The sequence below is a fragment of the Crocodylus siamensis genome, chromosome 3 (assembly GCF_052110815.1).
Source record: "Crocodylus siamensis isolate JL-2025a chromosome 3, ASM5211081v1, whole genome shotgun sequence".
NCBI lineage: Eukaryota > Metazoa > Chordata > Crocodylia > Crocodylidae > Crocodylus > Crocodylus siamensis.
Window position 1 is genome coordinate 30,311,536 of NC_143397.1, and position 14,436 is coordinate 30,325,971.

Below are 14,436 nucleotides of genomic sequence, written 5' to 3' on the forward strand. Positions count from 1 at the left end.
TGGTCTTTGGTCACTTAGAGCCATTTATGTGTAATGTCCGTACCTGGCTTAAATGAGTACTTTCCCGTGGTTTTCAAAAATCCATCAATAACACAATCAATTAATGAAAAGAATCATACAATATGTCAATATTTTTTGTGTGATACAAGGAGACAAGAGTCAGGGACGCAAGACATCATTTCCAGTTTAATGTTCCTACAACACTGACATTTACCTTGGATGTGGGAGAGCAGGGTTCAAGTGTCTGTGCCAATGAATAATTATTTGTACAAAGTAGAAACAGTTGCAAAATAGATACCCACCTCAGAACAGCCAAGTGCCTAGTGATTTGGGAAGCCATCTGGCAGCTGGGAAATTAAGGCTCAAAACTCTGGGACTGAATCAGGCAAAGCAGAGACTTGAACCTAATGATTGAGCTATTGACTGTTGTGGTGTTGTTGAAGGTCTCTCTTCTGCCTCTGTGCTCCAAAAACCCCCCAAATAATGCCCCTTGCCCACTCCGGCTATGTGCTCTATACTGGTGTTTTAATGCTGCATGTCACTATATGTCACATTTGTAAGATACTAATACATATAACTAATTAAAACTAAATACTTAAAATAACTTACAGAAGGTATTGTAAGTATCTAAATTTTGTACTTTACGACTATGTTCCAGAAAGAAAAATGAGCCTGGATATGCAAAATTATTTTTGGTATTTTAAAAGTGAAATATAAGTTCCTATAATACAGTAAATGAAAACATCAGGTAATGATTTAGGCATGAGAACTATATACAACTGTCCATTCATTCATTCCACTTGCATTTACCTCGGTAGGAGTTTTACCACAGATTGACAAGCAACTCAGCCCACAGTTCATCCCATCATACAATGCAATAAATCTTTAATTTCAAATACTAAATATCATAGTATAATTTTAGTACTTGGTATTATGGGAGAAGTAAACATATTATCAATATATTCCCTTATATCTTTTTCCCCTGAAATGGAGATTTACTGGAACTGTACATTTGTGACAGAAATTTGTGAATACAGTAAAATGAAAAAAAAAATCATGCCTGGAAAGAACACAGACCTATAAGCCATTAAGAATAAAAGTTAAGTCATTTATTCAACTGTGTCATGGTATAAGCGCCATATATCTTCATGTACTTAGTGTCTGCATACAAAAAGAACAATCTCTAAATGGTATTTTCTTACTTTGTATTTTGGCATAAATCCATTACCATGGGAGTTTCTGAACATAGGAAACTTGACAAGATGAAGGTATCAGAAATACAGTGAAAATCTCTAAGCCAAGTGAACCCATTTATAAGATGGTTTCAACAAATATCGGTTAAATATACTTAGAATGATTAAAACAATCTTAGTAAATCATTCTGTAGTCTCATTCTTAAGCTTTCCTTAGACTAAAGTTGCTCAGAGTCAGCTCTGATGATGGAACCTAGTGGCAGATATTGGTGATGCCAATAAACTGCTGCTCTCTCTCTACCAGAGGGTCCATAAGCCAGAGGTCCTCCACCTCTGGTGCCTTCTGCAGAAATTAACTGTGCTCTCTGCAGATGGAATTTCTGAAGTATGGAAACCGTGGTACAAAAAAGGTGAATTTCCCATTATTGGAAATATAGTCCCTATTTTAGAAAAGAGTTGTCTTTAAGTAAGTTAAAAATGTTTCTATTTGCCTCCTTGGCAGTCAGCAACCAGGCAAAGTACATTTAATGGTGTTAACTAGATATATTTTTAAAAACAAATCCAACTAAGATCATTTTATGTGGACAATGCAAGATGCTGATTTTCCCAAATATTGGTATCTAAAGTCAGGAACCTAATTCTATTTTTGGCACCAAAATTAACCGATTAACGTTAAGCTCTCATGTTTGAAAATGTTATCATTAGGTTCTGGAATCCACAATTGCTACATTAAATGAAGAACAGAAACCCAATAAGCCTCAGTAATGCCCTTCAAATTTATATTTGTCTGCTACAAATATAGTATAACTGTAAGGAAGTTTTTTTTCAGAATCCATATTTATCAACAAGATAAAGTTGTCCTACATTATTTGTGCCTGTTTAACTTTCAGAAAACCATCGCAGACATTTTCATTGAGCTCACAAGCATCTGGGAATTGAAATTCCCACTCTCCATGTTTCCTCATCAGTTCTTTCTAAAAAAAGGCACACAGTTGGCCCTTTTTTTTTATTACTTTCTTTCTTTTTTTGATTTAAGCTACGCTGCCTTGGAAACAGAGTGGTCTGTAAGACTACATGTGCTTCATGCTAATAACAAAACAAAGCAGTTAGAGGTCACAAACTGTTACGCTGTTCACTTTCATCTTTTACTGGCAGTGTATCCCTCAAGACAGGTGTGATAGATTCCATGAAGTTTTATGTATGTGCCACACTGGAGGAAGGAAAAGGAATATTTAAGAGACTGGTTTTACCATCTTGCTTTACTGTCATGTACAGAATGGATCCCACACAGAGTTTGTGGAGATGGGGGTTAAAATTCCCACCAGGTAACATCTGGTTACCCGGATGGGTAGATCAGCAGGTGTTCTTTTTAGCAGTGTTCATTAACATCATTGCCATTATGCACATGATTCCTTAGGAGGATAAAAGCCAGCAATGAATGATGCTAATTGAAAAAACGTATATTGCATGCCACCTGCATTCATTGTGGTTAAAGTGTATTTTGGCCTTCAGTTGCATTTGAAGCATTTAGGGCCTTATAGGAACAAAATCTTTTCTGTACTGATTTTTTTGTTTTGTTTTTCATCTGAAAATTTTCAGGAACTCATATTCCAACTCAATATGCCAAGGCTTTTGTCTAAACTCTCACTGATCTGTGCGTGCTTCACCTACCCAAAATATAGGAGTGGTGCAACATAATAAACTGTATTGCAGCTACAACAGGCCAATCTAAGATACTTGGAAACTTAGGGTAATTACTTTGATATGTCTCACACTAAAACATAGCAAAACTGGTTTTTCCAAGATTTCCTCCAAATGTTTTAGTTCTGCTTGTCAACACGTGCTCTGCTTATCTCTAAAACCTACTTGAATACATCTATGGTCACATGGCTTAAAATAAATAATCTACAACAGTTGGGTAAAATGCTTTCAAAATTTTAAAGTAAGCTGCATGAACCCAGGCCAGGAGCAGCACATACAGTTGCTCACCTGTCCCAGGAGACACGCAAGGAAACTGGAGCAAGCAGCTCGGGGCAGGAGGAGGGGCAAATGGGATAGGGGGGGTTCAGGGGATGGAGATGAAGTTGGCAGGCTCAGCTGGAGTTGGCAGGATTGGGGTAGGGCATTTCTGCAGGGGGGGAGTTGCTTGTCAGTGGTGGGGTCGTTGAGGGCCTAGAAATAGCCCAGTCAGGTCAGTGATGGTAGGAAGAGAACAGCTTTGGGGCTGGGGTGAGCAACTAGGCTTTCCCAGATCAGGGTTTTTTCTCAGGTGAACTAACTTAGATTGGGCCCACCATTTTTTGCCTGATTTAACCCCCATGAATGCCTACTAAGATGGGCTTTAAGACTGACCTAACTCTACTTAGGTCAGTCTAAATTTAATGCCTGTATGTACTCCAAGAGAATCTCCAAAATAAGTAGTCTCTGGGATTACTGGAGCATTCACAAGTGTAGCTTATTACTGGCAATGCACATTATTATATGCCATTATTGCACATAATGCAGAATAAAGAAAAGTATTTCTACCTATTCCAGCTTAAAATAAAGTTATAACTGATGTGCTGCTGGAGATATTTAAAAACATATGTTAGTGTATCACATAATTAATAATTGAGTTTGCTAAGTCAATTATTGCAGAAATGGAAAACTTAAAACCAAAAATATTTTCATCCAATACATTTATTAATATGCAATTAATGTTGTTTTTTAGCTTTACCCAACTTTTAATACACCACATGCATAAATAATTATTAGCTGAATCAATGCATTAGCTGGAATCAAACATACTGTATACTTTAATAATGCCCAAAGCAGAAAAACATTCATATCTTCACATCAGACTGAATATACATCTACAGTTTTCATAAACGCCCAAGTTAAACTTTTAGTTAAATCATTTATAAAACTTGGGTAAAATTCTTTCAAGATTTTGCCTCCTTGCTAGATTTACTGTATGTCCTACCAGGCTAGAAATACTTCAAGAGTCATCTGCTTTTGTTTCCAGCCAGCATCAATACTTCTGAGGCAAATGAAGATGAAAATAAAAGGGAAAAGAAAGACATTCTAAAAATCTTGAATCTTAAACAGCTCAGTTTGAACTTTCAGGAAATTACTCGTGATGGTTCAAGAAATGACTCATCCTTGGCAGTTCTTTTCATAATACCTTTCTGCCCTCAACTTAAAATTCCTGAATTCTAAGATTCACATAAATACCATATTTTCTCATATATAACATGCCTCCCAAACAAGATATACACCTTATTTTGAACAGCAGAATGAAACAAACAATATTTTTTCTTGAAAATGCTAGGAAGTAGCAGGAAGTAACTGAATAGCAGCTTCAGCACAAGCCTCTGCTGGGGTTAAGGAAAAAGTGTCCATAGCCAGCAGCTAGGGAGCTCTGTGGGCACATGCAGCATTACTTCTGCTTTTGCCCCAACAGAAGCAGAAACTGCTATTACTGCATTTCCTTGTTTATGACATGCATCCCAACTTTCAGATGCTGAGTTTTGGAAAATAGGTGTGTGGTATGTGAGAGAAAATATTGCATTGCACCTAAGTATAACATATCAGACTATAGATCCGATCCTAACCATACAAAATCACAAACAATGTTCCCTGGAGAAGATTTATGAAGACAGAGAGCTGATAGATGTATAGTTCAGTTTGGGGACACTCAAAATAAAGTGTGTACTCAATGTGGGAGAAGTATTCAAGAGAAGGACAAGACCAGCACTGCTGGTGCTGGAGAGAGCTTGTTGGGAATTTTCTGATAAAACTCCAATTGGAAAAAAACTGTTAAAAGCAAAATATTCCTGTAGAAACAATACCAGAATTTCTACTAAAAATAAGGGTAGCACCTCCTAACATCAGTGATAGTTCAGTGGTCAGTCACCTGAAAAGTTGGCAACCAAAGTTCAAGACTGTGTTCTGCCACATGCCAAAAGAATAACCTGTCCATCAGGCTATTGGCTATTCTTGTTTTTTCCCAGGAAGCAGACCGTACTACAGAGGATGGAAAAAAGCCCCAATGGCCCTTTCCAATATGACCTCAGGCGATATTCCTTCTGGACCCCAAATCTGGCAACTGTTTAACCATGAGTATGTGGAGCAAGGCACATGAGCCAGGCACAAGTCTTCTGTCCATTCCATTTGGAGTACCAGCACTCGCAAGTCAAATGCCTACTTGCAACTGCAGCTGAAGCCCAATTATTCACAACAACAAATGTAAAAATAAAACCAGTTTCCTTTCAAATAATTTGGTTATAAAACATGTGAACCCACATCCCTTATGCTTTGATTACTACTCCAAGAACTCCCCTATTCTGTTATTCTAGCCCTTCTATAAATTTATCCACTTGCCTGCTGAAGGAATTAAAGTTCCTTGCTCTCAGCTACTTAGCTGGAAGGTCATTCCAGAACTTTACTCCTCTGATGTTTAAAAATGTTTTAATTCCCACTCTAAATCTGTTCATGACGAGTTTGCATCCATTTGATTTTGTGCCACTATTATCCCTTAATTTGAATAGCTCTTCTTCAATGATATTCACCATCTCAATTATGTTTATATAATTATATTCCCCCTCAACCTTCATTTTGCAAAGTCAAGCCTCTTAAACTTCTCATAGGATTGTTTTTCCATTCCCCAAGCCATCATAGGAGCCCTATACCTATTGCAATTTAATTTTTTTTCAACATGACCAACCAGAATTGTACACAATAAATTAAGTTTTTACCAATGCCTTGTACTATGGTACTGACGCTTCTTTGTATATACTAAAAATACCATGGGTGTGGAAGCACTATCTCATTTTATATTAAGACTTCAGATGGTATTAGGACTGCCTCAGTAAAATATTTTGAACTCTTAACAATTTGTGGAATGGGAAAACTGTTACTAGGTGGGATAGAGTTATGAAAGGTATTACAAGTGAACACAAGAAGAAAATTAATAAAATGTAATGTTATCAGAACCATCATGGCATCCCAGCGTCTTGAAAGGACTGGAGATTAGGCAACAGAAGAGGAAGATGCAGCAATCTGACAGATAATGAAGGATGAGCAAGTTTTTTTTCTTTTTCTGCAAGGAAAGATAGAAAATGTACATATATGCTGGAGAAAAAGCTGTAAGATATAGATGTAACCTATAGATGTGAAGGTGAGGAAGGAATCCAAAAAAATCCCAGGTTACCATTCTTGATGTATTCTGATATTGTTCATGGACAGAGTTAATAAAAATAGGAAGCATGCTAGGTGATTATCATCAGATGTCAGAGACTTAGTAATAAAAGAACAATATAACAGAATTCGGGACCACTACTACAATAAAACACTGGTGCTAGTTTTTTCATCCTAAATTCAAAGGAAAAGCTGAACTTGTGAGATTTCTCAAGAATTCAATTCAGAACCATCAGAAAATTGTGTTTTATTGATTAATATTGAATATTTTTAACTAATATTAAATACTTTCATTTTCATAGTGTTAATCTGTTGTATTAATGTGATATTAAACCAGTTATTAAATCCCAACATAAAGAGAAGAAAAAATACTTCGCAGTCAACATTGCAAAGAGCTAGTCAAAACTCGGGATTTATTTGGGGGAAAACTGACAATGCAATTTGTTCTTTTTCAATTTAATTTAAAATGGAAAACATATTTTTGAAGTTTCTCACAAAATGGAAATTCTGAAAAAAATCAGTTTCAGATAAAAATAATTTTGAAATTTCATTATATTGTATTTTGTCTCTCAACATTTTTGAAAGGTATAAAGTGATAGCCCAATCTTGCCAGCTATTGATCCCTCCTGGTGTCTTTGTCTTTGCTATCAAACTCTTGACTCTCTAAACTGCTAACTTTGCTCTTCCTTGCTATCTGGCTTAATGAAGGAAGATATCTTTCCTTGAATTTCCATTGGCACAGAATCATTTGAACTCTGCTGCCATGTACTGCAGCCCATTTTCTGAGCCTAGAGCATCCAGTATGCCATGTCTTATAAAATACACCTTCAATTTTCTGATCACAATTCTTGTCTGGGAGAATAAATAACCCATTTCCCATATAGTTGAGTAGTTACTTATTGTAACCATGTAATACCTTAAAACACACTACAAACAAGCAAGTCTGGTCTGATACTTCCTCAGGGTTAAGTTGAGATTTCATGAAACTGAACAGTCTCCTTTCATTGTTGAATAATATGCTTTTTACACATCTTGCACTGTTGTGTGTGTGCTGACATTATTGCTCAGTTCCCCCTTAAAAATAAAATTATTATTCATTTCTCCCTTGAAAATAATTCAAACATATCTTCCCTTAGCAGTCGGAAACCTGCTGTAGCACTTGCTTCTTGCAATCCGGCCAGTCTCAGATTATGAATAATTTTATTGCCAAGTGCACCTCATCCTATTCAGTGCTTTGTTTGGATGCCCAGATGCCTCCCATCAGGGAGGAACAGGTGCTGTAGCATGGTGGCAAACTGCCTCTTGTTCCATAGTGTACTTGGGAAAGTGTGCCTCATTTTTCTCAGTTTCTCACAAGGCAACCACTCTCTCTCCACTCTCTCAGTTCTAATCCTTAAGGGGAATTTACAAAACACCTGTTGTAGATGATCCTATGAACTTCACTTCATAAATGTACTGGATACAAAAAATCATGGACTAAATATAGACATTGGATATATGGTACATTATAACCTGTCTGCCATCCAATAACCCCAGATGACCTCTCTACATTTTACCAGCTACATTTTATCGCTGGTCAACTTTCCCCTCTTTTGTGTTTTTCCCGCACCCCCACCTACCTGCCTCACACCCATTAACTCCTACCCCTCTGATCTTCTCTGCCACACATTTACATTTTTACAGACCTCCATTTTGCACATTGGCTTAAGCTTCTATTCTACCTGAGAGAATACACAAATGACAGCAGACTCTCCCTATGCCTGAAAAGGGGAGTTTGTGCCCAAAAGCTTCTTGCCCAAAGTTCTTTGGGTAAATGTATTCTCTGGGCTAACTATTTAGTTGGTTTAATAAAAGGTATCGCATTTACCCAAAGAACCTTGTCTGCCTATGTCCTTAGACCAACATGCTTATAACAAAAAACCCCTTATCTCCATATTCCTTGTTGCTGTGGGTCACATTACATTGACTGCTTCCACCATTTTTTATACACCATCTGCTCTGTAAAATAAAAGGAATTCATGTTTCTAAAACTAGCTCTTTATTAAGAGAATTACTTAACAAGTTGCTGCAAATGTAGCTACCACTTGAGACATAAATAAAAGCTGAGTTGTTTGTGCTTCCTCCAAACTTTTTCCTCCTATAACTGGTGTTCCATGCAGGTTGCTACAGACCCTATCATGTCTTATTAGTGTCCTCCTTTCCACCATTCAAACTTATTTCCAAAAGATTATTTTAGAGAAATAAGGAAGGAAGGAAAATTCATGGAGATTTTTTTCTTAAGTGCTTTCAAAATAGGATATTAAAAGCCAGATTTTCAATGAGGCTTCAGGTGCTTGGAAACCTTTGAAAAATTTTGAAAATAGGTTTTCAAGTGCCCAAATCTGTGTCTTTAATGTATCTTTAAAACCTGACTTTGGGTCTCTTTCAATCATTTTAGCTTCTAGAGATCTGAAGTTTTGGGGGATGCAGACAGTTTCTTATACAGCAGTTAAGTAGAGAGTCAAGTTAATAATCAGCAAAACCCTCTGAATAGTACCTAACAATGTTTTCAGTTCCCTTGTCAGTTGTGATGTGATGATTTTGAAACTATAGCATTCTTTCACTTCATTTTCACAACTTCCAAACCTGTACTACATTATCTTTGCCGTTAACTCTTATAGACACTGAATAACTCTGTGCTATTTTAAAGGAAGTGAGATCAAGCTCTCAAAAGCTTATGCATCTCTGATTTAGTTAGTCTATAAGGTGCATCTCTACCATGACTTCAAGCTTTTAAACCAAAGACTAAGTGGGTATAGTAACATAAATTGAGTTTATGAGCTCTTGACTTTAAAAAAAACATGAACAAACCCCAATGATAACTAAAATAGGTGCAAAGTTTCTGGTTAAGTTATACATATGGAATAAACTAGTCTTTTCTACTTCCCAATGACCTTGGAGAAGAAGCTTAACACTAAAACAGTAGTCACCAATCAGATGATTGAGATCAACTGGTAGATCTCGGAGCCTCTTGAAGTCAATCCTGGGTTGCAGGGACTGAGCGTGTGTACATGCACTTGCCACCCGTCTCAAGCCCAGCAGGTCAGTCAGTGGGGAAGGGAAGGGGTAGAGGCCCAGGGGGCATGTGCAGAGGGGCTCAAGGTGCAAAGCCCAGCCTGCAGCTGCAGCTGGGGCAGGATGGGGGACAGAGCCGAGAGCAGCTTTCTGGGGGGCACGGGAGGGCATGTGCCCCCCAGATGTGCATGCAGGGTGGGGGGCCATAGCCTTCCCAACCCCCGCTCCCAGTGTCACCACTGAGCGCAGCACAATCCAGGACCAGCAGGAACAACCTGGTGGAGCCTTCCGCTCCCCTCCCCCCCAACCCCGAGGACATGGCAGCTGGCAGGCATGGGGGAGGGAAGGCTACAGCTGCAGGCTGGAAGGCTGTGCTGGGCTGTTCCCACTGGGCCTGTCTCATGCTGCACTCTGCAGTGGTGCTGGGAGTGGGGGCTGGGGAGGCTACAACCCACCCGCAGCCAGAGCCAGGAACAGCCTGAGCGCAGCCTGGCTAGAAACAGCCCAGCACTACCCCAGCACCAGCCACAGCCCCAGCATGCCCTGCCCCACCCTATGTGAAGATCTGGGGTCATGAGCCCCCCTGTGCTCTCCTGGGCTGTGTGCCTCCCTCTCCCTGTGCCCCCCGGAGTAGCCTCTCATGGCTCTGTTGCTGGGGCCTTGATCTGCCCTGACCTCCCCATGATTCATCCCACTCCTTTCAGACTTACCTGCTGGGAGGGGGGAGGCAGGGGAAGAGGGCCTTGATCTTTGGTTCCTTTTAAATTCCAGAAGTGTTCTCTGACCTGAGAAGGTTAGAGACCACTGCTCTAAAACAAGAAAAGTATTATAGCACAATGTTTAAACAAGTATCACATATACACATGTATGTGTATATTTATATAACTTCCTTAAATTTAGGATGAGTGAGCCTACACCTAAATTAGACATCAATGGTCTCATTTAATAGTATATTCCTTCTGCATTCTATAATATTCTCTTTCTTTGCCTCTCATTGAATTAACTTTCATATTCCAATTGGATACAGAAAGTTTGCACAATAAATTCCCACAAACTCAAAAAGCTTGACACACAAATAGTATACTTGAGGAAGAAATTGCTCCTTCCTTCCCAGTTAGGTTACATGTATACTCCACTGTATAAAATGCACTATATGTACTGTATAAACCATATTTATTTTTCAACTGTTTTATATTCTAGTCTCAGTTCCTTCACTTATTCCACAAAAGGTCTTTAGTTCATTTGTAGTCATTGCTCCATTTTTAATGTATTTTTCCCCTTATGCCTTGACCTTTTCTCCTCCCCTTTTTGTATATCCTCCTACATGAAACAGAAACATGACATGCAAGTAAGATTTTTTTAAAAACATGTTCAGTAGCCTCAGAATAAAACAAATACTTTGCCTATCTTTGGTTATAAAAACAGTATATATGATGGGTGCCATTAAAAGTTGGCATTTTCTAGCAGCTCCCACATAGTGACAGTATTGCTAAATGATCTAGTCAAAATCATAAACTGGACCTAAAGACCCCAATATTTTTAAGTCATAAAATTACTTTAAGAAATCAGATTAGGTACTTGAGTTTGCCTTCTGATTTTTTCAGCATTTATTGTTCATTTTTTTCAAAGTTTTCTCAGCAAGGACGTGGGCTAGAAGCTCACTCAAAAAGGTGAATAAATCTGAGATATTCAGATAACATAATTCCAGAATTGAAGCTTATTTTTTTAAAAAAAAGACTATTGAAAGACCTATGACAAAATTGTTAGAGTCAGTTCTGCAGTGGTAATAAGATTCTCAGTTTAGCATTATTTGGAATCAGAAATATTCGTGATGACTGAATCATAAGAGTTATCAAACATTGGACTCCTATATCTGCTTCGCCTGTGTGCTCACAGTGCTGAATTTTTCATGATGGGATGGTTCCAATATGGAAATTAAGCAGTGTAGTAACTGCACAATTGCAAAATAACAGATATGAGATGGAAACTTATTTTTATCATTTATTTATGGAAGAATCCACTACTGCTAGGTGGTTTCAAGACTTCTAAAGAGGGAGAGCGCAAGAGCCCTGCTCTATGAAGCTCACTAACAGGCAAAGAAATAAGCAAAAGAGAGCAGTAAGGGAAGAACTGTTGCCAATTTATATAAAAGTCAATACATTTTCCTGTCAGCACTATGACAGGAAGAGGGTGTTAACAAGAGACCTGTGCACAAGTTCAACTGAAACACGCCTAAATTAGAAACAAATGACATAGTAGCAGGTATTATGGTAACAGAGGTATTTCTTCAAAGCAAGCGTGAGCTGGTACAGTAAGCTTAGGATGATCATATTATGGTTAAGGAAATCTGGAATGGAGTAAGGGAATCCAGGATGGGAGATGCTGCCACCATGCACATGCGCACACACACACATGCAGAAGCAGACAAACACACGTGCACATGCACACTCCAACTCCACAGCTCCTAGGAGCCTTGATGGGAGGACAGAGTGGGAGACTGCAGAAGCCCACGGCTGGGCTCCATCTCCCATGTGCAGAGACTGGACCTGGCTAGAAGCAGCTCTACCCCCTCGCTCCAGGAACCACCCAGGATCACCACACGTAGCCCAGGCCTTGGTAGCAGACACAGCAGCATGGCACAAAGCTGCCAGTGGCATGCAGCCACCCCAGCTCGCACTGTGTAAGTGCCCAAGCCTCAGCCCTGGCATCTTCCTCCAGCCTGCCCCGCCCTGCCCTGGCTAATCCCCACCCCAGGCAAGAGAAACGGTGCCCAACCCAGCCCACCTCCCCCTGCTCTGCCTCCAGCCACTGTTCAGCAGCAGCCAAGCCCAGTTGTGCAAGTGGCAGCAGTTTCTGTCTTTGCCTGAAGCAGCGAATCTGAGACTTCTGCTTCAACTTACACCAACTGGCTGGGACAATCCAGGACTATTCTAGCCAATCCAAGATGCATAGTCACCCTAAGGAGCACATAAGACTAACTATTCTGAAGAAGGGAGAAGTAGTTACCTGGGTTAGACTAAACTTGGGCAGAAGAGAAACACATTATACACAAACTAAATCAGAGATGTATAACACACAAACTTTCACAAACAGATGGCTTACTTCATCAGAAGCTGTGAAGGGACTGCAGGAAGCAGAGAATATGACATAGCACAGCACTTGGGTCAGTTAGCCCCGACTGATGTAAGATTTGCTAGTATCCACATACCAGTTACTATTCGTCATTTTGTTGCCTTCAACATTTGGCTGCCCATGGCTTTGGCATATATGGTAACTAAGATGTCTCTGGAATTAATGCATATGTGTGGGAACAATGGCAACTTCCTTTAGTTACTGACAATTTTACTTTTCAATGGGGTAGAAGAACTAGGGTTTTAGTGCTCTAGATTGAGTTTACTGCTGCACAGTGGAAGTGTCTCTCTCTTTCTGAATATGGCTTTTTTACTTCTGTTCTTGCTTCCACTTATCTCCACTGACACAAATTTTGTGCCCTTATAGTTAGGGAACACTGCCCATCGTGTTTCCATCCTCTGCTTAATGCACAGAAAATGCCCCAGACATTACCGATAGACTGCAGACCTTGGGTTGTGAGACTGTTCTGACTGTGAAGTAACATTTACTCTACTCTGCTAGGAAACATCATTTCAAGTGTAATTTTGAAATGACTGTGGACAATTTATCATATGCTTATATGACCCTGTCACTTGCTTGCTAGTCAGTCTCCCTGGGACTTGCTCTAATATTCCCAACCCCTCAGCAGCTACGAACAGCTGCTATTATCTATAAATCAACCTGCCAAAGAAGCTTTTTTCTGCCTCTGCTTTCAACTTGCCCCTGTCAGAGCCCTAGGATGAACAAAATTCAATCTGGGATCATTAACAGCTATTCTTTTCTGGGTATTAAAAGGTCATGATTTTAAGGTTCACCACTCATGAGTAATGTAATCACCTTCAACCATGTGGGTAAAACCTTCGTCATCCATCATCAAGTACTTCATTTAAATAAAAATTTATAATACATTTTAAAAAAGGATGCCCACAAACCATTTTCTCCTAAATATTCTGCCTCATTTTTAAATGATAAAATTACATATATAAAATAATATATCACTGAAGTGATAAGGTGTGATTTTGGACTTCCATTTATGTTGTTTTTATACAATTACTTTTTATACTAATTCCTAAAAGAAAAAAAGATGCAGAATAAATAATATTGGGACATATTATGCACCATCTTCTGAACCTACACAGCAGAATAATGGGGAGACTATATCCACAAGGCATATTAAAGTTAGGTTCATGGAAGTGGTTATATGCTTCTGAGGTTTACTATCTTTTTCCCTGTGCATGCTACCATAAAAGATGGGAATAACCAAAGAATGGGTGATGTGTGATCTCCATTCACAGTGTGACCAGCATGCCAGGGATGTCCAGTACTCCAGGTATAGACTCCAAGTCACATTCTGTTCCCAGAAATGCCATATGAACATGTACTCATTTACAGGGCTTGTGGCACAGCCATGACTGAGCTCAGTCCTTTAGAAACCCTTTAGAAATATTGTACTGTATATACTATATTACACTCATTGCATCTCATTTTCATTTCCTGGTGTATAATTAGGCCAGGAGAGTGGGGAACAACTCTAGGCAATTCCATCCCCCACCAGAAAATCTGCACTGCAGCAGGAGCAGCCCAGCACAGGCACACTGTACAGCTGTGGAAACTGCTGCTGCAGCAGTATCTGCTAGGTTTGGGCAGCCAGGGATGCTGCAGCTACAGCTTGGATCTTTGAGTTCCTGGGGCAAGACATGTCCTGACCACCCTCCACTCTGGTATTCAGCCTTTCTTGCTTTTCAGCAAGGCCCAGGACACAAAACTTGTTAATTTTGCCCCTTTAATCCTTCTAAATTAGTGGAATTTTAGTTCATCATTTACTTACATTTCTTACAAAGTATCCAAAGTTCTTGAGAAATATAGTAAGTGATAATGTTAATTTGAATTCATTTGTCTT

General features: G+C 39.2%; 1 protein-coding gene across 1 annotated transcript in view; it reads right to left on the minus strand.

Moving 5' to 3' along the window:
• Positions 1 to 14,436, minus strand: part of HCN1 (hyperpolarization activated cyclic nucleotide gated potassium channel 1) — a 316,701-nt gene that overhangs the window by 159,098 nt on the left and 143,167 nt on the right. The gene's annotated exons all lie outside the window — the stretch shown is intronic.